Genomic DNA, 23,943 nt, shown 5'->3' on the forward strand with positions numbered 1-23,943 from the left:
TTGATAACTTTCGAAAAACACTTCCGACAGCTTAGATTTGATGTGCACCTACTAGAACGACCCTTTCTGCTATAGTGGGAGGTTAAAATTTCATGTTCTGAAGCTTCCCTGAAAAGTTATGGCACAATGCGTAAAAACGCTTTTCAGCCTGAGATAAGGTGGGTTTCGGAACGCCAAACATAAAAGTGTTAATAACTTTCGAAAAACACTTCAGACAGCTTAGATTTGATGTGCAACTACTAGAAAGACCCTTTCTGCTATAGTGGGAGGCTAAAATTTCATATTCTGAAGCTTCCCTGAAAAGTTATGGCACAATGCACAAAAACGCTTTACAGCCTGAGATAAGGTGGGTTTCGGAACGCCAAACATAAAAGTGTTGATAACTTTCAAAAAACACTTCAGACAGCTTAGATTTGATGTGCAACTACTAGAAAGACCCTTTCTGCTATAGTGGGAGGTTAAAATTTCATGTTCTGAAGCTTCCCTGAAAAGTTATGGCACAATGCACAAAAATGCTTTTCAGCCTGAGATAAGGTGGGTTTCGGAACGCCAAACATAAAAGTGTTGATAACTTTCAAAAAACACTTCAGACAGCTTAGATTTGATGTGCAACTACTAGAAAGACCCTTTCTGCTATAGTGGGAGGTTAAAATTTCATGTTCTGAAGCTTCCCTGAAAAGTTATGGCACAATGCACAAAAACGCTTTTCAGCCGAGATAAGGTGGGTTTCGGAACGCCAAACATAAAAGTGTTGATAACTTTCAAAAAACACTTCAGACAGCTTAGATTTGATGTGCAACTACTAGAAAGACCCTTTCTGCTATAGTGGGAGGTTAAAATTTCATGTTCTGAAGCTTCCCTGAAAAGTTATGGCACAATGCACAAAAACGCTTTTCAGCCTGAGATAAGGTGGGTTCCGGAACGCCAAACATAAAAGTGTTAATAACTTTCGAAAAACACTTCAGACAGCTTAGATTTGATGTGCACCTACTAGAAAGACCCTTTCTGCTATAGTGGGAGGTTAAAATTTCATGTTCTGAAGCTTCCCTGAAAAGTTATGCCACAATACACAAAAACGCTTTTCAGCCTGAGATAAGGTGGGTTTCGGAACGCCAAACATAAAAGTGTTGATAACTTTCGAAAAACACTTCCGACAGCTTAGATTTGATGTGCACCTACAAGAAAGACCCTTTCTGCTATAGTGGGAGGTTAAAATTTCATGTTCTGAAGCTTCCCTGAAAAGTTATGGCACAATGCACAAAAACGCTTTTCAGCCTGAGATAAGGTGGGTTTCGGAACGCCAAACATAAAAGTGTTGATAACTTTCGAAAAACACTTCAGACAGCTTAGATTTGATGTGCACCTACTAGAAAGGCCCTTTCTGCTATAGTGGGAGGTTAAAATTTCATGTTCTGAAGCCTCCCTGAAAAGTTATGGCACAATGCGTAAAAACGCTTTTCAGCCTGAGATAAGGTGGGTTTCGGAACGCCAAACATAAAAGTGTTGATAACTTTCGAAAAACACTTCAGACAGCTTAGATTTGATGTGCAACTAATAGAAAGACCCTTTCTTCTATAGTGGGAGGTTAAAATTTCATGTTCTGAAGCTTCCCTGAAAAGTTATGGCACAATGCACAGAAACGCTTTTCAGCCTGAGATAAGGTGGGTTTCGGAACGCCAAACATAAAAGTGTTGATAACTTACGAAAAACACTTCAGACAGCTTAGATTTGATGTGCACCTACTAGAAAGACCCTTTCTGCTATAGTGGGAGGTTAAAATTTCATGTTCTGAAGCTTCCCTGAAAAGTTATGCCACAATGCACAAAAATGCTTTTCAGCCTGAGATAAGGTGGGTTTCGGAACGCCAAAAATAAAAGTGTTGATAACTTTCGAAAAACATTTCAGACAGCTTAGATTTGGTGTGCAACTACTAGAAAGACCCTTTCTGCTATAGTGGGAGGTTAAAATTTCATGTTCTGAAGCTTCCCTGAAAAGTTATGGCACAATGCACAAAAACGCTTTTCAGCCTGAGATAAGGTGGGTTTCGGAACGCCAAACATAAAAGTGTTAATAACTTTCGAAAAACACTTCAGACAGCGAAGATTTTATATGCCACTACTAGAAAGACCCTTTCTGCTATAGTGGGAGGTTAAAATTTCATGTTCTGAAGCTTCCCTAAAAAGTTATGCCACAATGCACAAAAATGCTTTTCAGCCAGAGATAAGGTGGGTTTCGGAACGCCAAACATAAAAGTGTTGATAACTTTCGAAAAACACTTCAGACAGCTTAGATTAGATGTGCAACTACTAGAAAGACCCTTTCTGCTATAGTGGGAGGTTAAAATTTCATGTTCTGAAGCTTCCCTGAAAAGTTATGGCACAATGCACAAAAACGCTTTTCAGCCTGAGATAAGGTGGGTTTCGGAACGCCAAACATAAAAGTGTTGATAACTTTCGAAAAACACTTCAGACAGCTTAGATTTGATGTGCACCTACTAGAAAGGCCCTTTCTGCTATAGTGGGAGGTTAAAATTTCATGTTCTGAAGCTTCCCTGAAAAGTTATGGCACAATGCGTAAAAACGCTTTTCAGCCTGAGATAAGGTGGGTTTCGGAACGCCAAACATAAAAGTGTTAATAACTTTCGAAAAACACTTCAGACAGCTTAGATTTGATGTGCAACTACTAGAAAGACCCTTTCTGCTATAGTGGGAGGTTAAAATTTCATGTTCTGAAGCTTCCCTGAAAAGTTATGGCACAATGCACAAAAACGCTTTTCAGCCTGAGATAAGGTGGGTTTCGGAACGCCAAACATAAAAGTGTTAATAACTTTCGAAAAACACTTCAGACAGCTTAGATTTGATGTGCACCTACTAGAAAGGCCCTTTCTGCTATAGTGGGAGGTTAAAATTTCATGTTCTGAAGCTTCCCTGAAAAGTTATGGCACAATGCGTAAAAACGCTTTTCAGCCTGAGATAAGGTGGGTTTCGGAACGCCAAACATAAAAGTGTTGATAACTTTCGAAAAACACTTCAGACAGCTTAGATTTGATGTGCAACTACTAGAAAGACCCTTTCTGCTATAGTGGGAGGTTAAAATTTCATGTTCTGAAGCTTCCCTGAAAAGTTATGGCACAATGCACAAAAACGCTTTTCAGCCTGAGATAAGGTGGGTTTCGGAACGCCAAACATAAAAGTGTTGATAACTTTCGAAAAACACTTCAGACAGCTTAGATTTGATGTGCACCTACTAGAAAGACCCTTTCTGCTATAGTGGGAGGTTAAAATTTCATGTTCTGAAGCTTCCCTGAAAATTTATGCCACAATGCACAAAAATGCTTTTCAGCCAGAGATAAGGTGGGTTTCAGAACGCCAAAAATAAAAGTGTTGATAACTTTCGAAAAACATTTCAGACAGCTTAGATTTGATGTGCAACTACTAGAAAGACTCTTTCTGCTATAGTGGGAGGTTAAAATTTCATGTTCTGAAGCTTCCCTGAAAAGTTATGGCACAATGCACAAAAACGCTTTTCAGCCTGAGATAAGGTGGGTTTCGGAACGCCAAACATAAAAGTGTTGATAACTTTCGAAAAACACTTCAGACAGCTTAGATTAGATGTGCAACTACTAGAAAGACCCTTTCTGCTATAGTGGGAGGTTAAAATTTCATGTTCTGAAGCTTCCCTGAAAAGTTATGGCACAATGCACAAAAACGCTTTTCAGCCTGAGATAAGGTGGGTTTCGGAACGCCAAACATAAAAGTGTTGATAACTTTCGAAAAACACTTCAGACAGCTTAGATTTGATGTGCAACTACTAGAAAGGCCCTTTCTGCTATAGTGGGAGGTTAAAATTTCAAGTTCTGAAGCTTCCCTGAAAAGTTATGGCACAATGCGTAAAAACGCTTTTCAGCCTGAGATAAGGTGGGTTTCGGAACGCCAAACATAAAAGTGTTAATAACTTTCGAAAAACACTTCAGACAGCTTAGATTTGATGTGCAACTACTAGAAAGACCCTTTCTGCTATAGTGGGAGGTTAAAATTTCATGTTCTGAAGCTTCCCTGAAAAGTTATGGCACAATGCACAAAAACGCTTTTCAGCCTGAGATAAGGTGGGTTTCGGAACGCCAAACATAAAAGTGTTAATAACTTTCGAAAAACACTTCAGACAGCTTAGATTTGATGTCCAACTACTAGAAAGACCCTTTCTGCTATAGTGGGAGGCTAAAATTTCATATTCTGAAGCTTCCCTGAAAAGTTATGGCACAATGCACAAAAACGCTTTTCAGCCTGAGATAAGGTGGGTTTCGGAACGCCAAACATAAAAGTGTTAATAACTTTCGAAAAACACTTCAGACAGCTAATATTTGATGTACAACTACTAGAAAGACCCTTTCTGCTATAGTGGGAGGTTAAAATTTCATGTTCTGAAGCTTCCCTGAAAAGTTATGGCACAATGCACAAAAACGCTTTTCAGCCTGAGATAAGGTGGGTTTCGGAACGCCAAACATAAAAGTGTTGATAACTTTCAAAAAACACTTCAGACAGCTTAGATTTGATTTGCAACTACTAGAAAGACCCTTTCTGCTATAGTGGGAGGTTAAAATTTCATGTTCTGAAGCTTCCCTGAAAAGTTATGGCACAATGCACAAAAACGCTTTTCAGCCTGAGATAAGGTGGGTTTCGGAACGCCAAACATAAAAGTGTTGATAACTTTCGAAAAACACTTCAGACAGCTTAGATTTGATGTGTACCTACTAGAAAGGCCCTTTCTGCTATAGTGGGAGGTTAAAATTTCATGTTCTGAAGCTTCCCTGAAAAGTTATGGCACAATGCGTAAAAACGCTTTTCAGCCTGAGATAAGGTGGGTTTCGGAACGCCAAACATAAAAGTGTTGATAATTTTCGAAAAACACTTCCGACAGCTTAGATTTGATGTGCACCTACTAGAAAGACCCTTTCTGCTATAGTGGGAGGTTAAAATTTCATGTTCTGAATCTTCCCTGAAAAGTTATGGCACAATGCACAAAAACGCTTTTCAGCCTGAGATAAGGTGGGTTTCGGAACGCCAAACATAAAAGTGTTGATAACTTTCGAAAAACACTTCAGACAGCTTAGATTTGATGTGCACCTACTAGAAAGGCCCTTTCTGCTATAGTGGGAGGTTAAAATTTCATGTTCTGAAGCCTCCCTGAAAAGTTATGGCACAATGCGTAAAAACGCTTTTCAGCCTGAGATAAGGTGGGTTTCGGTACGCCAAACATAAAAGTGTTAATAACTTTCGAAAAACACTTCAGACAGCTTAGATTTGATGTGCAACTACTAGAAAGACCCTTTATGCTATAGTGGGAGGTTAAAATTTCATGTTCTGAAGCTTCCCTGAAAAGTTATGGCACAATGCGTAAAAACGCTTTTCAGCCTGAGATAAGGTGGGTTTCGGAACGCCAAACATAAAAGTGTTAATAACTTTCGAAAACACTTCAGACAGCTAATATTTGATGTACAACTACTAGAAAGACCCTTTCTGCTATTGTGGGACGTTAAAATTTCATGTTCTGAAGCTTCCCTGAAAAGTTATGGCACAATGCACAAAAACGCTTTTCAGCCTGAGATAAGGTGGGTTTCGGAACGCCAAACATAAAAGTGTTGATAACTTTCAAAAAACACTTCAGACAGCTTAGATTTGATTTGCAACTACTAGAAAGACCCTTTCTGCTATAGTGGGAGGTTAAAATTTCATGTTCTGAAGCTTCCCTGAAAAGTTATGGCACAATGCACAAAAACGCTTTTCAGCCTGAGATAAGGTGGGTTTCGGAACGCCAAACATAAAAGTGTTGATAACTTTCGAAAAACACTTCAGACAGCTTAGATTTGATGTGTACCTACTAGAAAGGCCCTTTCTGCTATAGTGGGAGGTTAAAATTTCATGTTCTGAAGCTTCCCTGAAAAGTTATGGCACAATGCGTAAAAACGCTTTTCAGCCTGAGATAAGGTGGGTTTCGGAACGCCAAACATAAAAGTGTTGATAACTTTCGAAAAACACTTCCGACAGCTTAGATTTGATGTGCACCTACTAGAAAGACCCTTTCTGCTATAGTGGGAGGTTAAAATTTCATGTTCTGAATCTTCCCTGAAAAGTTATGGCACAATGCACAAAAACGCTTTTCAGCCTGAGATAAGGTGGGTTTCGGAACGCCAAACATAAAAGTGTTGATAACTTTCGAAAAACACTTCAGACAGCTTAGATTTGATGTGCACCTACTAGAAAGGCCCTTTCTGCTATAGTGGGAGGTTAAAATTTCATGTTCTGAAGCCTCCCTGAAAAGTTATGGCACAATGCGTAAAAACGCTTTTCAGCCTGAGATAAGGTGGGTTTCGGTACGCCAAACATAAAAGTGTTAATAACTTTCGAAAAACACTTCAGACAGCTTAGATTTGATGTGCAACTACTAGAAAGACCCTTTATGCTATAGTGGGAGGTTAAAATTTCATGTTCTGAAGCTTCCCTGAAAAGTTATGGCACAATGCACAAAAACGCTTTTCAGCCTGAGATGAGGTGGGTTTCGGAACGCCAAACATAAAAGTGTTGATAACTTTCGAAAAACACTTCAGACAGCTTAGATTTGATGTGCACCTACTAGAAAGGCCCTTTCTGCTATAGTGGGAGGTTAAAATTTCATGTTCTGAAGCTTCCCTGAAAAGTTATGGCACAATGCGTAAAAACGCTTTTCAGCCTGAGATAAGGTGGGTTTCGGAAGGCCAAACATAAAAGTGTTGATAACTTTCGAAAAACACTTCAGACAGCTTAGATTTGATGTGCACCTACTAGAAAGGCCCTTTCTGCTATAGTGGGAGGTTAAAATTTCATGTTCTGAAGCTTCCCTGAAAAGTTATGGCACAATGCGTAAAAACGCTTTTCAGCCTGAGATAAGGTGGGTTTCGGAACGCCAAACATAAAAGTGTTAATAACTTTCGAAAAACACTTCAGACAGCTTAGATTTGATGTGCAACTACTAGAAAGACCCTTTCTGCAATAGTGGGAGGTTAAAATTTCATGTTCTGAAGCTTCCCTGAAAAGTTATGGCACAATGCACAAAAACGCTTTTCAGCCTGAGATAAGGTGGGTTTCGGAACGCCAAACATAAAAGTGTTAATAACTTTCGAAAAACACTTCAGACAGCTTAGATTTGATGTGCAACTACTAGAAAGGCCCTTTCTGCTATAGTGGGAGGTTAAAATTTCATGTTCTGAAGCTTCCCTGAAAAGTTATGGCACAATGCGTAAAAACGCTTTTCAGCCTGAGATAAGGTGGGTTTCGGAACGCCAAACATAAAAGTGTTGATAACTTTCGAAAAACACTTCAGACAGCTTAGATTTGATGTGCAACTACTAGAAAGACCCTTTCTGCTATAGTGGGAGGTTAAAATTTCATGTTCTGAAGCTTCCCTGAAAAGTTATGGCACAATGCACAAAAACGCTTTTCAGCCTGAGATAAGGTGGGTTTCGGAACGCCAAACATAAAAGTGTTGATAACTTTCGAAAAACACTTCAGACAGCTTAGATTTGATGTGCACCTACTAGAAAGACCCTTTCTGCTATAGTGGGAGGTTAAAATTTCATGTTCTGAAGCTTCCATGAAAAGTTATGCCACAATGCACAAAAATGCTTTTCAGCCAGAGATAAGGTGGGTTTCGGAACGCCAAAAATAAAAGTGTTGATAACTTTCGAAAAACATTTCAGACAGCTTAGATTTGATGTGCAACTACTAGAAAGACCCTTTCTGCTATAGTGGGAGGTTAAAATTTCATGTTCTGAAGCTTCCCTGAAAAGTTATGGCACAATGCACAAAAACGCTTTTCAGCCTGAGATAAGGTGGGTTTCGGAACGCCAAACATAAAAGTGTTAATAACTTTCGAAAAACACTTCAGACAGCGAAGATTTTATATGCCACTACTAGAAAGACCCTTTCTGCTATAGTGGGAGGTTAAAATTTCATGTTCTGAAGCTTCCCTGAAAAGTTATGGCACAATGCACAAAAACGCTTTTCAGCCTGAGATAAGGTGGGTTTCGGAACGCCAAACATAAAAGTGTTGATAACTTTCGAAAAACACTTCAGACAGCTTAGATTAGATGTGCAACTACTAGAAAGACCCTTTCTGCTATAGTGGGAGGTTAAAATTTCATGTTCTGAAGCTTCCCTGAAAAGTTATGGCACAATGCACAAAAACGCTTTTCAGCCTGAGATAAGGTGGGTTTCGGAACGCCAAACATAAAAGTGTTGATAACTTTCGAAAAACACTTCAGACAGCTTAGATTTGATGTGCACCTACTAGAAAGACCCTTTCTGCTATAGTGGGAGGTTAAAATTTCATGTTCTGAAGCTTCCCTGAAAAGTTATGGCACAATGCACAAAAACGCTTTTCAGCCTGAGATAAGGTGGGTTTCGGAACGCCAAACATAAAAGTGTTGATAACCTTCGAAAAACATTTCAGACAGCTTAGATTTGATGTGCAACTACTAGAAAGACGCTTTCTGCTATAGTGGGAGGTTAAAATTTCATGTTCTGAAGCTTCCCTGAAAAGTTATGGCACAATGCACAAAAACGCTTTTCAGCCTGAGATAAGGTGGGTTTCGGAACGCCAAACATAAAAGTGTTGATAACTTTCGAAAAACACTTCAGACAGCTTAGATTTGATGTGCACCTACTAGAAAGGCCCTTTCTGCTATAGTGGGAGGTTAAAATTTCATGTTCTGAAGCTTCCCTGAAAAGTTATGGCACAATGCGTAAAAACGCTTTTCAGCCTGAGATAAGGTGGGTTTCGGAACGCCAAACATAAAAGTGTTAATAACTTTCGAAAAACACTTCAGACAGCTTAGATTTGATGTGCAACTACTAGAAAGCCCCTTTCTGCTATAGTGGGAGGCTAAAATTTCATATTCTGAAGCTTCCCTGAAAAGTTATGGCACAATGCACAAAAACGCTTTTCAGCCTGAGATAAGGTGGGTTTCGGAACGCCAAACATAAAAGTGTTGATAACTTTCAAAAAACACTTCAGACAGCTTAGATTTGATGTGCAACTACTAGAAAGACCCTTTCTGCTATAGTGGGAGGTTAAAATTTCATGTTCTGAAGCTTCCCTGAAAAGTTATGGCACAATGCACAAAAACGCTTTTCAGCCTGAGATAAGGTGGGTTTCGGAACGCCAAACATAAAAGTGTTGATAACTTTCGAAAAACACTTCAGACAGCTTAGATTTGATGTGTACCTACTAGAAAGGCCCTTTCTGCTATAGTGGGAGGTTAAAATTTCATGTTCTGAAGCTTCCCTGAAAAGTTATGGCACAATGCGTAAAAACGCTTTTCAGCCTGAGATAAGGTGGGTTTCGGAACGCCAAACATAAAAGTGCTAATAACTATCGAAAAACACTTCAGACAGCTAATACTTTATGTGCAACTACTAGAAAGACCCTTTATGCTATAGTGGGAGGTTAAAATTTCATGTTCTGAAGCTTCCCTGAAAAGTTATGGCACAATGCACAAAAACGCTTTTCAGCCTGAGATAAGGTGGGTTTCGGAACGCCAAACATAAAAGTGTTAATAACTTTCGAAAAACACTTCAGACAGCTTAGATTTGATGTGCACCTACTAGAAAGACCCTTTCTGCTATAGTGGGAGGTTAAAATTTCATGTTCTGAAGCTTCCCTGAAAAGTTATGCCACAATGCACAAAAACGCTTTTCAGCCTGAGATAAGGTGGGTTTCGGAACGCCAAACATAAAAGTGTTAATAACTTTCGAAAAACACTTCAGACAGCTTAGATTTGATGTGCACCTACTAGAAAGACCCTTTCTGCTATAGTGGGAGGTTAAAATTTCATGTTCTTAAGCTTCCCTGAAAAGTTATGCCACAATGCACAAAAACGCTTTTCAGCCTGAGATAAGGTGGGTTTCGGAACGCCAAACATAAAAGTGTTGATAACTTTCGAAAAACACTTCCGACAGCTTAGATTTGATGTGCAACTACTAGAAAGACCCTTTCTGCTATAGTGGGAGGTTAAAATTTCATGTTCTGAAGCTTCCCTGAAAAGTTATGGCACAATGCGTAAAAACGCTTTTCAGCCTGAGATAAGGTGGGTTTCGGAACGCCAAACATAAAAGTGTTAATGACTATCGAAAAACACTTCAGACAGCTAAGATTTTATGTGCAACTACTAGAAAGACCCTTTATGCTATAGTGGGAGGTTAAAATTTCATGTTCTGAAGCTTCCCTGAAAAGTTATGGCACAATGCACAAAAACGCTTTTCAGCCTGAGATAAGGTGGGTTTCGGAACGCCAAACATAAAAGTGTTAATAACTTTCGAAAAACACTTCAGACAGCTTAGATTTGATGTGCACCTACTTCAAAGACTCTTTCTGCTATAGTGGGAGGTTAAAATTTCTTGTTCTGAAGCTTCCCTGAAAAGTTATGCCACAATGCACAAAAACGCTTTTCAGCCTGAGATAAGGTGGGTTTCGGAACGCCAAACATAAAAGTGTTGATAACTTTCGAAAAACACTTCCGACAGCTTAGATTTGATGTGCACCTACTAGAAAGACCCTTTCTGCTAAAGTGGGAGGTTAAAATTTCATGTTCTGAAGCTTCCCTGAAAAGTTATGGCACAATGCACAAAAAGGCTTTTCAGCCTGAGATAAGGTGGGTTTCGGAACGCCAAACATAAAAGTGTTGATAACTTTCGAAAAACACTTCAGACAGCTTAGATTTGATGTGCACGTACTAGAAAGGCCCTTTCTGCTATAGTGGGAGGTTAAAATTTCATGTTCTGAAGCTTCCCTGAAAAGTTATGGCACAATGCGTAAAACCGCTTTTCAGCCTGAGATAAGGTGGGTTTCGGAACGCCAAACATAAAAGTGTTAATAACTATCGAAAAACACTTCAGACAGCTAAGATTTTATGTGCAACTACTAGAAAGATCCTTTATGCTATAGTGGGAGGTTAAAATTTCATGTTCTGAAGCTTCCCTGAAAAGTTATGGCACAATGCACAAAAACGCTTTTCAGCCTGAGATAAGGTGGGTTTCGGAACGCCAAACATAAAAGTGTTAATAACTTTCGAAAAACACTTCAGACAGCTTAGATTTGATGTGCACCTACTAGAAAGACGCTTTCTGCTATAGTGGGAGGTTAAAATTTCATGTTCTGAAACTTCCCTGAAAAGTTATGGCACAATGCACAAAAACGCTTTTCAGCCTGAGATAAGGTGGGTTTCGGAACGCCAAACATAAAAGTGTTGATAACTTTCGAAAAACACTTCAGACAGCTTAGATTTGGTGTGCAACTACTAGAAAGACCATTTCTGCTATAGTGGGAGGTTAAAATTTCATGTTCTGAAGCTTCCCTGAAAAGTTATGGCACAATGCACAAAAACGCTTTTCAGCCTGAGATAAGGTGGGTTTCGGAACGCCAAACATAAAAGTGTTAATAACTTTCGAAAAACACTTCAGACAGCGAAGATTTTATATGCCACTACTAGAAAGACCCTTTCTGCTATAGTGGGAGGTTGAAATTTCATGTTCTGAAGCTTCCCTGAAAAGTTATGGCACAATGCACAAAAACGCTTTTCAGCCTGAGATAAGGTGGGTTTCGGAACGCCAAACATAAAAGTGTTGATAACCTTCGAAAAACATTTCAGACAGCTTAGATTTGATGTGCAACTACTAGAAAGACGCTTTCTGCTATAGTGGGAGGTTAAAATTTCATGTTCTGAAGCTTCCCTGAAAAGTTATGGCACAATGCACAAAAACGCTTTTCAGCCTGAGATAAGGTGGGTTTCGGAACGCCAAACATAAAAGTGTTGATAACTTTCGAAAAACACTTCAGACAGCTTAGATTTGATGTGCACCTACTAGAAAGGCCCTTTCTGCTATAGTGGGAGGTTAAAATTTCATGTTCTGAAGCTTCCCTGAAAAGTTATGGCACAATGCGTAAAAACGCTTTTCAGCCTGAGATAAGGTGAGTTTCGGAACGCCAAACATAAAAGTGTTAATAACTTTCGAAAAACACTTCAGACAGCTTAGATTTGATGTGCAACTACTAGAAAGACCCTTTCTGCTATAGTGGGAGGCTAAAATTTCATATTCTGAAGCTTCCCTGAAAAGTTATGGCACAATGCACAAAAACGCTTTTCAGCCTGAGATAAGGTGGGTTTCGGAACGCCAAACATAAAAGTGTTGATAACTTTCAAAAAACACTTCAGACAGCTTACATTTGATGTGCAACTACTAGAAAGACCCTTTCTGCTATAGTGGGAGGTTAAAATTTCATGTTCTGAAGCTTCCCTGAAAAGTTATGGCACAATGCACAAAAACGCTTTTCAGCCTGAGATAAGGTGGGTTTCGGAACGCCAAACATAAAAGTGTTGATAACTTTCGAAAAACACTTCAGACAGCTTAGATTTGATGTGTACCTACTAGAAAGGCCCTTTCTGCTATAGTGGGAGGTTAAAATTTCATGTTCTGAAGCTTCCCTGAAAAGTTATGGCACAATGCGTAAAAACGCTTTTCAGCCTGAGATAAGGTGGGTTTCGGAACGCCAAACATAAAAGTGCTAATAACTATCGAAAAACACTTCAGACAGCTAAGACTTTATGTGCAACTACTAGAAAGACCCTTTATGCTATAGTGGGAGGTTAAAATTTCATGTTCTGAAGCTTCCCTGAAAAGTTATGGCACAATGCACAAAAACGCTTTTCAGCCTGAGATAAGGTGGGTTTCGGAACGCAAAACATAAAAGTGTTAATAACTTTCGAAAAACACTTCAGACAGCTTAGATTTGATGTGCACCTACTAGAAAGACCCTTTCTGCTATAGTGGGAGGTTAAAATTTCATGTTCTGAAGCTTCCCTGAAAAGTTATGCCACAATGCACAAAAACGCTTTTCAGCCTGAGATAAGGTGGGTTTCGGAACGCCAAACATAAAAGTGTTGATAACTTTCGAAAAACACTTCCGACAGCTTAGATTTGATGTGCACCTACTAGAAAGACCCTTTCTGCTATAGTGGGAGGTTAAAATTTCATGTTCTGAAGCTTCCCTGAAAAGTTATGGCACAATGCACAAAAACGCTTTTCAGCCTGAGATAAGGTGGGTTTCGGAACGCCAAACATAAAAGTGTTGATAACTTTCGAAAAACACTTCAGACAGCTTAGATTTGATGTGCACCTACTAGAAAGGCCCTTTCTGCTATAGTGGGAGGTTAAAATTTCATGTTCTGAAGCCTCCCTGAAAAGTTATGGCACAATGCGTAAAAACGCTTTTCAGCCTGAGATAAGGTGGTTTCGGAACGCCAAACATAAAAGTGTTAATAACTTTCGAAAAACACTTCAGACAGCTTAGATTTGATGTGCAACTACTAGAAAGACCCTTTCTGCTATAGTGGGAGGTTAAAATTTCATGTACTGAAGCTTCCCTGAAAAGTTATGGCACAATGCACAAAAACGCTTTTCAGCCTGAGATAAGGTGGGTTTCGGTACGCCAAACATAAAAGTGTTGATAACTTTCGAAAAACACTTCAGACAGCTTAGATTAGATGTGCAACTACTAGAAAGACCCTTTCTGCTATAGTGGGAGGTTAAAATTTCATGTTCTGAAGCTTCCCTGAAAAGTTATGGCACAATGCGTAAAAACGCTTTTCAGCCTGAGATAAGGTGGGTTTCGGAACGCCAAACATAAAAGTGTTAATGACTATCGAAAAACACTTCAGACAGCTAAGATTTTATGTGCAACTACTAGAAAGACCCTTTATGCTATAGTGGGAGGTTAAAATTTCATGTTCTGAAGCTTCCCTGAAAAGTTATGGCACAATGCACAAAAACGCTTTTCAGCCTGAGATAAGGTGGGTTTCGGAACGCCAAACATAAAAGTGTTAATAACTTTCGAAAAACACTTCAGACAGCTTAGATTTGATGTGCACCTACTTCAAAGACTCTTTCTGCTATAGTGGGAGGTTAAAATTTCTTGTTCTGAAGCTTCCCTGAAAAGTTATGCCACAATGCACAAAAACGCTTTTCAGCCTGAGATAAGGTGGGTTTCGGAACGCCAAACATAAAAGTGTTGATAACTTTCGAAAAACACTTCCGACAGCTTAGATTTGATGTGCACCTACTAGAAAGACCCTTTCTGCTAAAGTGGGAGGTTAAAATTTCATGTTCTGAAGCTTCCCTGAAAAGTTATGGCACAATGCACAAAAAGGCTTTTCAGCCTGAGATAAGGTGGGTTTCGGAACGCCAAACATAAAAGTGTTGATAACTTTCGAAAAACACTTCAGACAGCTTAGATTTGATGTGCACGTACTAGAAAGGCCCTTTCTGCTATAGTGGGAGGTTAAAATTTCATGTTCTGAAGCTTCCCTGAAAAGTTATGGCACAATGCGTAAAACCGCTTTTCAGCCTGAGATAAGGTGGGTTTCGGAACGCCAAACATAAAAGTGTTAATAACTATCGAAAAACACTTCAGACAGCTAAGATTTTATGTGCAACTACTAGAAAGATCCTTTATGCTATAGTGGGAGGTTAAAATTTCATGTTCTGAAGCTTCCCTGAAAAGTTATGGCACAATGCACAAAAACGCTTTTCAGCCTGAGATAAGGTGGGTTTCGGAACGCCAAACATAAAAGTGTTAATAACTTTCGAAAAACACTTCAGACAGCTTAGATTTGATGTGCACCTACTTGAAAGACGCTTTCTGCTATAGTGGGAGGTTAAAATTTCATGTTCTGAAACTTCCCTGAAAAGTTATGGCACAATGCACAAAAACGCTTTTCAGCCTGAGATAAGGTGGGTTTCGGAACGCCAAACATAAAAGTGTTGATAACTTTCGAAAAACACTTCAGACAGCTTAGATTTGGTGTGCAACTACTAGAAAGACCATTTCTGCTATAGTGGGAGGTTAAAATTTCATGTTCTGAAGCTTCCCTGAAAAGTTATGGCACAATGCACAAAAACGCTTTTCAGCCTGAGATAAGGTGGGTTTCGGAACGCCAAACATAAAAGTGTTGATAACCTTCGAAAAACATTTCAGACAGCTTAGATTTGATGTGCAACTACTAGAAAGACGCTTTCTGCTATAGTGGGAGGTTAAAATTTCATGTTCTGAAGCTTCCCTGAAAAGTTATGGCACAATGCACAACAACGCTTTTCAGCCTGAGATAAGGTGGGTTTCGGAACGCCAAACATAAAAGTGTTGATAACTTTTGAAAAACACTTCAGACTGCTTAGATTTGATGTGCACCTACTAGAAAGGCCCTTTCTGCTATAGTGGGAGGTTAAAATTTCATGTTCTGAAGCTTCCCTGAAAAGTTATGGCACAATGCGTAAAAACGCTTTTCAGCCTGAGATAAGGTGGGTTTCGGAACGCCAAACATAAAAGTGTTAATAACTTTCGAAAAACACTTCAGACAGCTTAGATTTGATGTGCGACTACTAGAAAGACGCTTTCTGCTATAGTGGGAGGTTAAAATTTCATGTTCTGAAACTTCCCTGAAAAGTTATGGCACAATGCACAAAAACGCTTTTCAGCCTGAGATAAGGTGGGTTTCGGAACGCCAAACATAAAAGTGCTAATAACTATCGAAAAACACTTCAGACAGCTAAGACTTTATGTGCAACTACTAGAAAGACCCTTTATGCTATAGTGGGAGGTTAAAATTTCATGTTCTGAAGCTTCCCTGAAAAGTTATGGCACAATGCACAAAAACGCTTTTCAGCCTGAGATAAGGTGGGTTTCGGAACGCCAAACATAAAAGTGTTAATAACTTTCGAAAAACACTTCAGACAGCTTAGATTTGATGTGCACCTACTAGAAAGACCCTTTCTGCTATAGTGGGAGGTTAAAATTTCATGTTCTGAAGCTTCCCTGAAAAGTTATGGCACAATGCACAAAAACGCTTTTCAGCCTGAGATAAGGTGGGTTTCGGAACGCCAAACATAAAAGTGTTGATAACTTTCGAAAAACACTTCAGACAGCTTAGATTTGATGTGCACCTACTAGAAAGGCCCTTTCTGCTATAGTGGGAGGTTAAAATTTCATGTTCTGAAGCCTCCCTGAAAAGTTATGGCACAATGCGTAAAAACGCTTTTCAGCCTGAGATAAGGTGGTTTCGGAACGCCAAACATAAAAGTGTTAATAACTTTCGAAAAACACTTCAGACAGCTTAGATTTGATGTGCAACTACTAGAAAGACCCTTTCTGCTATAGTGGGAGGTTAAAATTTCATGTTCTGAAGCTTCCCTGAAAAGTTATGGCACAATGCACAAAAACGCTTTTCAGCCTGAGATAAGGTGGGTTTCGGTACGCCAAACATAAAAGTGTTGATAACTTTCGAAAAACACTTCAGGCAGCTTAGATTAGATGTGCAACTACTAGAAAGACCCTTTCTGCTATAGTGGGAGGTTAAAATTTCATGTTCTGAAGCTTCCCTGAAAAGTTATGGCACAATGCGTAAAAACGCTTTTCAGCCTGAGATAAGGTGGGTTTCGGAACGCCAAACATAAAAGTGTTAATGACTATCGAAAAACACTTCAGACAGCTAAGATTTTATGTGCAACTACTAGAAAGACCCTTTATGCTATAGTGGGAGGTTAAAATTTCATGTTCTGAAGCTTCCCTGAAAAGTTATGGCACAATGCACAAAAACGCTTTTCAGCCTGAGATAAGGTGGGTTTCGGAACGCCAAACATAAAAGTGTTAATAACTTTCGAAAAACACTTCAGACAGCTTAGATTTGATGTGCACCTACTTCAAAGACTCTTTCTGCTATAGTGGGAGGTTAAAATTTCTTGTTCTGAAGCTTCCCTGAAAAGTTATGCCACAATGCACAAAAACGCTTTTCAGCCTGAGATAAGGTGGGTTTCGGAACGCCAAACATAAAAGTGTTGATAACTTTCGAAAAACACTTCCGACAGCTTAGATTTGATGTGCACCTACTAGAAAGACCCTTTCTGCTAAAGTGGGAGGTTAAAATTTCATGTTCTGAAGCTTCCCTGAAAAGTTATGGCACAATGCACAAAAAGGCTTTTCAGCCTGAGATAAGGTGGGTTTCGGAACGCCAAACATAAAAGTGTTGATAACTTTCGAAAAACACTTCAGACAGCTTAGATTTGATGTGCACCTACTAGAAAGGCCCTTTCTGCTATAGTGGGAGGTTAAAATTTCATGTTCTGAAGCCTCCCTGAAAAGTTATGGCACAATGCGTAAAACCGCTTTTCAGCCTGAGATAAGGTGGTTTCGGAACGCCAAACATAAAAGTGTTAATAACTTTCGAAAAACACTTCAGACAGCTTAGATTTGATGTGCAACTACTAGAAAGACCCTTTCTGCTATAGTGGGAGGTTAAAATTTCATGTTCTGAAGCTTCCCTGAAAAGTTATGGCACAATGCACAAAAACGCTTTTCAGCCTGAGATAAGGTGGGTTTCGGTACGCCAAACATAAAAGTGTTGATAACTTTCGAAAAACACTTCAGACAGCTTAGATTAGATGTGCAACTACTAGAAAGACCCTTTCTGCTATAGTGGGAGGTTAAAATTTCATGTTCTGAAGCTTCCCTGAAAAGTTATGGCAAAATGCGTAAAAACGCTTTTCAGCCTGAGATAAGGTGGGTTTCGGAACGCCAAACATAAAAGTGTTAATGACTATCGAAAAACACTTCAGACAGCTAAGATTTTATGTGCAACTACTAGAAAGACCCTTTATGCTATAGTGGGAGGTTAAAATTTCATGTTCTGAAGCTTCCCTGAAAAGTTATGGCACAATGCACAAAAACGCTTTTCAGCCTGAGATAAGGTGGGTTTCGGAACGCCAAACATAAAAGTGTTAATAACTTTCGAAAAACACTTCAGACAGCTTAGATTTGATGTGCACCTACTTCAAAGACTCTTTCTGCTATAGTGGGAGGTTAAAATTTCTTGTTCTGAAGCTTCCCTGAAAAGTTATGCCACAATGCACAAAAACGCTTTTCAGCCTGAGATAAGGTGGGTTTCGGAACGCCAAACATAAAAGTGTTGATAACTTTCGAAAAACACTTCCGACAGCTTAGATTTGATGTGCACCTACTAGAAAGACCCTTTCTGCTAAAGTGGGAGGTTAAAATTTCATGTTCTGAAGCTTCCCTGAAAAGTTATGGCACAATGCACAAAAAGGCTTTTCAGCCTGAGATAAGGTGGGTTTCGGAACGCCAAACATAAAAGTGTTGATAACTTTCGAAAAACACTTCAGACAGCTTAGATTTGATGTGCACGTACTAGAAAGGCCCTTTCTGCTATAGTGGGAGGTTAAAATTTCATGTTCTGAAGCTTCCCTGAAAAGTTATGGCACAATGCGTAAAACCGCTTTTCAGCCTGAGATAAGGTGGGTTTCGGAACGCCAAACATAAAAGTGTTAATAACTATCGAAAAACACTTCAGACAGCTAAGATTTTATGTGCACCTACTAGAAAGACCCTTTCTGCTAAAGTGGGAGGTTAAAATTTCATGTTCTGAAGCTTCCCTGAAAAGTTATGGCACAATGCACAAAAAGGCTTTTCAGCCTGAGATAAGGTGGGTTTCGGAACGCCAAACATAAAAGTGTTGATAACTTTCGAAAAACACTTCAGACAGCTTAGATTTGATGTGCACGTACTAGAAAGGCCCTTTCTGCTATAGTGGGAGGTTAAAATTTCATGTTCTGAAGCTTCCCTGAAAAGTTATGGCACAATGCGAAAAAACCGCTTTTCAGCCTGAGATAAGGTGGGTTTCGGAACGCCAAACATAAAAGTGTTAATAACTATCAAAAAACACTTCAGACAGCTAAGATTTTATGTGCAACTACTAGAAAGATCCTTTATGCTATAGTGGGAGGTTAAAATTTCATGTTCTGAAGCTTCCCTGAAAAGTTATGGCACAATGCACAAAAACGCTTTTCAGCCTGAGATAAGGTGGGTTTCGGAACGCCAAACATAAAAGTGTTAATAACTTTCGAAAAACACTTCAGACAGCTTAGATTTGATGTGCACCTACTAGAAAGACGCTTTCTGCTATAGTGGGAGGTTAAAATTTCATGTTCTGAAACTTCCCTGAAAAGTTATGGCACAATGCACAAAAACGCTTTTCAGCCTGAGATAAGGTGGGTTTCGGAACGCCAAACATAAAAGTGTTGATAACTTTCGAAAAACACTTCAGACAGCTTAGATTTGGTGTGCAACTACTAGAAAGACCATTTCTGCTATAGTGGGAGGTTAAAATTTCATGTTCTGAAGCTTCCCTGAAAAGTTATGGCACAATGCACAAAAACGCTTTTCAGCCTGAGATAAGGTGGGTTTCGGAACGCCAAACATAAAAGTGTTAATAACTTTCGAAAAACACTTCAGACAGCGAAGATTTTATATGCCACTACTAGAAAGACCCTTTCTGCTATAGTGGGAGGTTAAAATTTCATGTTCTGAAGCTTCCCTGAAAAGTTATGGCACAATGCACAAAAACGCTTTTCAGCCTGAGATAAGGTGGGTTTCGGAACGCCAAACATAAAAGTTTTGATAACTTTCGAAAAACACTTCAGACAGCTTAGATTAGATGTGCAACTACTAGAAAGACCCTTTCTGCTATAGTGGGAGGTTAAAATTTCATGTTCTGAAGCTTCCCTGAAAAGTTATGGCACAATGCACAAAAACGCTTTTCAGCCTGAGATAAGGTGGGTTTCGGAACGCCAAACATAAAAGTGTTGATAACTTTCGAAAAACACTTCAGACAGCTTAGATTTGATGTGCACCTACTAGAAAGGCCCTTTCTGCTATAGTGGGAGGTTAAAATTTCAAGTTCTGAAGCTTCCCTGAAAAGTTATGGCACAATGCGTAAAAACGCTTTTCAGCCTGAGATAAGGTGGGTTTCGGAACGCCAAACATAAAAGTGTTAATAACTTTCGAAAAACACTTCAGACAGCTTAGATTTGATGTGCAACTACTAGAAAGACCCTTTCTGCTATAGTGGGAGGTTAAAATTTCATGTTCTGAAGCTTCCCTGAAAAGTTATGGCACAATGCACAAAAACGCTTTTCAGCCTGAGATAAGGTGGGTTTCGGAACGCCAAACATAAAAGTGTTGATAACCTTCGAAAAATATTTCAGACAGCTTAGATTTGATGTGTAACTACTAGAAAGACGCTTTCTGCTATAGTGGGAGGTTAAAATTTCATGTTCTGAAGCTTCCCTGAAAAGTTATGGCACAATGCACAAAAACGCTTTTCAGCCTGAGATAAGGTGGGTTTCGGAACGCCAAACATAAAAGTGTTGATAACTTTCGAAAAACACTTCAGACAGCTTAGATTTGATGTGCACCTACTAGAAAGGCCCTTTCTGCTATAGTGGGAGGTTAAAATTTCATGTTCTGAAGCTTCCCTGAAAAGTTATGGCACAATGCGTAAAAACGCTTTTCAGCCTGAGATAAGGTGAGTTTCGGAACGCCAAACATAAAAGTGTTAATAACTTTCGAAAAACACTTCAGACAGCTTAGATTTGATGTGCAACTACTAGAAAGACCCTTTCTGCTATAGTGGGAGGCTAAAATTTCATATTCTGAAGCTTCCCTGAAAAGTTATGGCACAATGCACAAAAACGCTTTTCAGCCTGAGATAAGGTGGGTTTCGGAACGCCAAACATAAAAGTGTTGATAACTTTCAAAAAACACTTCAGACAGCTTACATTTGATGTGCAACTACTAGAAAGACCCTTTCTGCTATAGTGGGAGGTTAAAATTTCATGTTCTGAAGCTTCCCTGAAAAGTTATGGCACAATGCACAAAAACGCTTTTCAGCCTGAGATAAGGTGGGTTTCGGAACGCCAAACATAAAAGTGTTGATAACTTTCGAAAAACACTTCAGACAGCTTAGATTTGATGTGTACCTACTAGAAAGGCCCTTTCTGCTATAGTGGGAGGTTAAAATTTCATGTTCTGAAGCTTCCCTGAAAAGTTATGGCACAATGCGTAAAAACGCTTTTCAGCCTGAGATAAGGTGGGTTTCGGAACGCCAAACATAAAAGTGCTAATAACTATCGAAAAACACTTCAGACAGCTAAGACTTTATGTGCAACTACTAGAAAGACCCTTTATGCTATAGTGGGAGGTTAAAATTTCATGTTCTGAAGCTTCCCTGAAAAGTTATGGCACAATGCACAAAAACGCTTTTCAGCCTGAGATAAGGTGGGTTTCGGAACGCAAAACATAAAAGTGTTAATAACTTTCGAAAAACACTTCAGACAGCTTAGATTTGATGTGCACCTACTAGAAAGACCCTTTCTGCTATAGTGGGAGGTTAAAATTTCATGTTCTGAAGCTTCCCTGAAAAGTTATGCCACAATGCACAAAAACGCTTTTCAGCCTGAGATAAGGTGGGTTTCGGAACGCCAAACATAAAAGTGTTAATAACTTTCGAAAAACACTTCAGACAGCTTAGATTTGATGTGCACCTACTAGAAAGACCCTTTCTGCTATAGTGGGAGGTTAAAATTTCATGTTCTTAAGCTTCCCTGAAAAGTTATGCCACAATGCACAAAAACGCTTTTCAGCCTGAGATAAGGTGGGTTTCGGAACGCCAAACATAAAAGTGTTGATAACTTTCGAAAAACACTTCCGACAGCTTAGATTTGATGTGCACCTACTAGAAAGACCCTTTCTGCTATAGTGGGAGGTTAAAATTTCATGTTCTGAAGCTTCCCTGAAAAGTTATGGCACAATGCACAAAAACGCTTTTCAGCCTGAGATAAGGTGGGTTTCGGAACGCCAAACATAAAAGTGTTGATAACTTTCGAAAAACACTTCAGACAGCTTAGATTTGATGTGCACCTACTAGAAAGGCCCTTTCTGCTATAGTGGGAGGTTAAAATTTCATGTTCTGAAGCCTCCCTGAAAAGTTATGGCACAATGCGTAAAAACGCTTTTCAGCCTGAGATAAGGTGGTTTCGGAACGCCAAACATAAAAGTGTTAATAACTTTCGAAAAACACTTCAGACAGCTTAGATTTGATGTGCAACTACTAGAAAGACCCTTTCTGCTATAGTGGGAGGTTAAAATTTCATGTACTGAAGCTTCCCTGAAAAGTTATGGCACAATGCACAAAAACGCTTTTCAGCCTGAGATAAGGTGGGTTTCGGTACGCCAAACATAAAAGTGTTGATAACTTTCGAAAAACACTTCAGACAGCTTAGATTAGATGTGCAACTACTAGAAAGACCCTTTCTGCTATAGTGGGAGGTTAAAATTTCATGTTCTGAAGCTTCCCTGAAAAGTTATGGCACAATGCGTAAAAACGCTTTTCAGCCTGAGATAAGGTGGGTTTCGGAACGCCAAACATAAAAGTGTTAATGACTATCGAAAAACACTTCAGACAGCTAAGATTTTATGTGCAACTACTAGAAAGACCCTTTATGCTATAGTGGGAGGTTAAAATTTCATGTTCTGAAGCTTCCCTGAAAAGTTATGGCACAATGCACAAAAACGCTTTTCAGCCTGAGATAAGGTGGGTTTCGGAACGCCAAACATAAAAGTGTTAATAACTTTCGAAAAACACTTCAGACAGCTTAGATTTGATGTGCACCTACTTCAAAGACTCTTTCTGCTATAGTGGGAGGTTAAAATTTCTTGTTCTGAAGCTTCCCTGAAAAGTTATGCCACAATGCACAAAAACGCTTTTCAGCCTGAGATAAGGTGGGTTTCGGAACGCCAAACATAAAAGTGTTGATAACTTTCGAAAAACACTTCCGACAGCTTAGATTTGATGTGCACCTACTAGAAAGACCCTTTCTGCTAAAGTGGGAGGTTAAAATTTCATGTTCTGAAGCTTCCCTGAAAAGTTATGGCACAATGCACAAAAAGGCTTTTCAGCCTGAGATAAGGTGGGTTTCGGAACGCCAAACATAAAAGTGTTGATAACTTTCGAAAAACACTTCAGACAGCTTAGATTTGATGTGCACGTACTAGAAAGGCCCTTTCTGCTATAGTGGGAGGTTAAAATTTCATGTTCTGAAGCTTCCCTGAAAAGTTATGGCACAATGCGTAAAACCGCTTTTCAGCCTGAGATAAGGTGGGTTTCGGAACGCCAAACATAAAAGTGTTAATAACTATCGAAAAACACTTCAGACAGCTAAGATTTTATGTGCAACTACTAGAAAGATCCTTTATGCTATAGTGGGAGGTTAAACTTTCATGTTCTGAAGCTTCCCTGAAAAGTTATGGCACAATGCACAAAAACGCTTTTCAGCCTGAGATAAGGTGGGTTTCGGAACGCCAAACATAAAAGTGTTAATAACTTTCGAAAAACACTTCAGACAGCTTAGATTTGATGTGCACCTACTAGAAAGACGCTTTCTGCTATAGTGGGAGGTTAAAATTTCATGTTCTGAAACTTCCCTGAAAAGTTATGGCACAATGCACAAAAACGCTTTTCAGCCTGAGATAAGGTGGGTTTCGGAACGCCAAACATAAAAGTGTTGATAACTTTCGAAAAACACTTCAGACAGCTTAGATTTGGTGTGCAACTACTAGAAAGACCATTTCTGCTATAGTGGGAGGTTAAAATTTCATGTTCTGAAGCTTCCCTGAAAAGTTATGGCACAATGCACAAAAACGCTTTTCAGCCTGAGATAAGGTGGGTTTCGGAACGCCAAACATAAAAGTGTTGATAACCTTCGAAAAACATTTCAGACAGCTTAGATTTGATGTGCAACTACTAGAAAGACGCTTTCTGCTATAGTGGGAGGTTAAAATTTCATGTTCTGAAGCTTCCCTGAAAAGTTATGGCACAATGCACAACAACGCTTTTCAGCCTGAGATAAGGTGGGTTTCGGAACGCCAAACATAAATGTGTTGATAACTTTTGAAAAACACTTCATACTGCTTAGATTTGATGTGCACCTACTAGAAAGGCCCTTTCTGCTA

This window comes from Synchiropus splendidus, chromosome 1 (genome assembly GCF_027744825.2).
Source record: "Synchiropus splendidus isolate RoL2022-P1 chromosome 1, RoL_Sspl_1.0, whole genome shotgun sequence".
NCBI classification, from domain to species: Eukaryota; Metazoa; Chordata; class Actinopteri; order Syngnathiformes; family Callionymidae; genus Synchiropus; species Synchiropus splendidus.